A 3,364-nucleotide genomic window follows, 5' to 3' on the forward strand; every position below is an offset into this window, starting at 1 on the left:
CCTGACCTGTTCTGTATATGGGGCTGGAATGCCTGACTGTTGCTCCCCTGTGGCATAACAGTCACTTGAACCAGACAACATCCCAAAAGTAATGGGGACTGGTGGGTTGGCACTTGCATTCTTCTCAGCCTGTATCCTGCATTCCTCCTTAAAGAGGGCACACCATTTAATACATATAAGGCTAGGAAGGACTGCTTTGGCAAGGTCCAGCCAATCCTTTGTAGTACACTGCTGATGAGCCAAGCCTTGGAGGAGAGTGTCTACCCAGGGTGATCCTGGGCCATCCTCAGGCACCACCTTTTTTAATTCCTTTAAATCCTTCACCTCCCAGAGATACCAGGGGTCAGGGCAAGTGCCTCCTGGGTTTACATTAATAGGATACACTTCCACCCATGGCCTCACAGAAGCCTCCTGAACGGGGCCAGGATCCTGGAAATGGGGATGGTTTTCATGGGTCTCAGGAAGCCTTGAAGCTGGCCAGGGCATGCCCAAGGTGCTACTTGTTACTTTGGCCACTTTTGGTTTCACCTCTGTTGCATTTCTGCATTCTTCCTCAAACTCTTCCCATGATTCCCATGCCGGGGTTTCTGAAGGCTCATTGGGAGGTGGCACTGAGGGCTTAGGGCTCTTGGGATGAAAGCATGCCTTTAAGGCCGAAATAATAGGGTAGAACTCCAGCGGCAGATCAACCCCCAATTGAACCTCCCTTTGTCAAGCTAGACATTCCACATGTTCCCATGTATCCCCAGTAAAAACATTAGCCCCAAGTAGTCAGGGAGCCAAATGAATCAGCCTCTGCCCAAACCTTTTGAGCTACTGGCATCTGACAAATCCAATCCCCTGCTTTTAAGCATATCTCTCAGCACGTTAAGCACTGGGTCCTCAGGCTTATTGATTGCATTACCCATCTTTCAGGTCTCACTTACACCGAACTTCGCGAATGGCCCCAATCCATTATTTTTCTTTCTTTCTTTTCTTCTTTTCACCTTCCTTCGAGCACCACGCTGGGTGCCAGTTGTGAGGGGTTTGAGCCCGCGACCCCCACGCAGTGATGATTGGGGATGAGTAAGCGCACCATTCACCAGCCCAGGCTGCCCCAAGTACTGGGGATAACCAGACACAACGGGGAGCCTAGTCAAGCAGGGACTCATTTATTGCAGGTGTTACAGAGCTTATAAAGGCATCTGGAAACCCCTCCTCCCACTGAGGGTGTATCTTAAGGATGGTCATGTGCTGATCACGCACTCCTCAGCAGTGTGGAAGTATCCTTCAGACTTTTAAAACAAGTCAGGCCATGCCCCAGCAACTTCTTCTTGGACCTCTGTAAGGTGGGGCCTTTAGGTCCCCACAAACAGACATCTACAGCATATTGTACCCAAGCACCAAAGAACATACCTTCTACTCAGCAGTCCATGGAAGTTTCTCTAAAACAGACCACATACTGGGGCAAAACATAAACCTCAACAGATACAAAAATTTGAAATAATTTCACGTATTCTATTAGATTACAATGCAATAAAGATTAAAATCAACAGTAAAAGATGATATAGTAGATACATGAACTCATGGAGATTAAGAACACATTACTAATTGATGAATGGATCAAAGAAGAAATTGAGAAAGAAGTAAAAAATTTCCTAGTACTAAATTAAAATGAAACCAGAACATTATAAAACCTCAGGTTCACATTAAAAGCACTCTTAAGAGGAAAGTTTATAGTGCTAGGTACCTACATTAAAAAAAATCATAAAGACATCTCTGGGAGGCCCCACACAAGAATCAGGTACTACAAAAGAAATCCACATGTCAAAGTCACAGAGAAAAAATGATACCATGAATAATCAAAATAATATATCCCCATCAAGTACCAACAGCCCTCTAGAGGAGTACAATTAGAACCTACTAGAGATAACATAGGATATGGAACTCAAAAGAACTATTATAAACATGATAAAAGAATTCAGTGAACTTAAAGAATACACAAAGAAAGAAATCAAAGAACTGAAAGAAGATAGGGATAAACTTCTGAATGAATTCAGAAAAGAGTTAGAAATATTGAAAAATCCTCAGGATGCAAAGAAGAGGGAAGTGAAACACTCAATAAGCCTATTAGAAATGACAGAAGAAAGCCTCAACAATAGGATGAATGAAAAGGAAAACAGAATATCAAGACTGGAAGGTAAAGTGGATGAATTAGACCACTCAAGCAAAAAGACTGACAAACTGCTAGCCCCATTAACCAAAAGAAAGAAAGAGAACCTCCAAATCAACAAGATCAGAGACGAAAAGTGAAACATCACAACAGACACCAAAAGGATTCATAACATTATAAGGGAATAGTTTAAAAACTTATATGCTACTAAATTTGAAAACCTCAAAGGAATGGATGGGTATCTAAAAGCATAGGAACCACCAAAACTAAACCAAGAAGACATCAACAGCTTGAACAGACCCATAACACAAAAAGAAATTAAAACAGTAATACAAAACCTCCTGACTAAAAAAAGCACAGGGCCAGATGGATTTACAGCAGTATTTTCCCAGACATTTAAAGAAGATCTACATCCAATACTACTTAATTTATTCAAAAAGCTAAATTGGAGGGAGAACTTCCAAATTCCTTCTATGAAGCCAGCATCTCTCTAATACCAAAGCCAGGTAAAGATATAAGCAAAAAATAAAACTATAGACCCATATCATTAATGAACATAGATGCAAAAATGCTCAACAAAATACTTGCAAACCTCATACAGACACACATCAAAAAGATCATCCACCATGATCAAGTCAGCGTTATTCTAGAGATGTAGGGATGGTTCAATATACATAAGTCAATAAACATCATAAAACATATAAATGGACAAAAAACCAAGAACCACATGGTCATCTCAATAGATGCAGAGGAGGCCTTTGACAAAATTCAACATGCATTTATGTTCAAAGTCCCAGAGGGAATTGGACCGGTGGGAACACACCTCAACATAATTAAAGCCATATACAAACCCACAGCCAACATCATTCTAAATGGAGAAAAATTGGAGACATTCCCATTGAAATCAGGAACTAGACAAGGTTGTCCACTAGCTCCACTCATTTTAACATAGTGCTTGAAACTCTTGCAAGAGCAATAAGAGAAAAGAAGGAAATTAAAGGAGTAATAATTGGAAAAGAAGAGATCAAACTATCCTTTCTTGCAGACGATATGATATCATATCTAGGAGACACCAAAAATTCCACCAGGACATTCCTAGAAATTATTAACACGTTCAGTAAAGAAGCAGGTTACAAAATTAATCTACAAAAGTCTGTAGCCTTTCTATATACCAATAAGCAGTCAGAGAAAGAGCACAGGGAAACACTCCCA

Source organism: Nannospalax galili, unplaced genomic scaffold (assembly GCF_000622305.1).
Source record: "Nannospalax galili isolate Female #2095 unplaced genomic scaffold, S.galili_v1.0 scaffold1383, whole genome shotgun sequence".
Taxonomy (NCBI): domain Eukaryota; kingdom Metazoa; phylum Chordata; class Mammalia; order Rodentia; family Spalacidae; genus Nannospalax; species Nannospalax galili.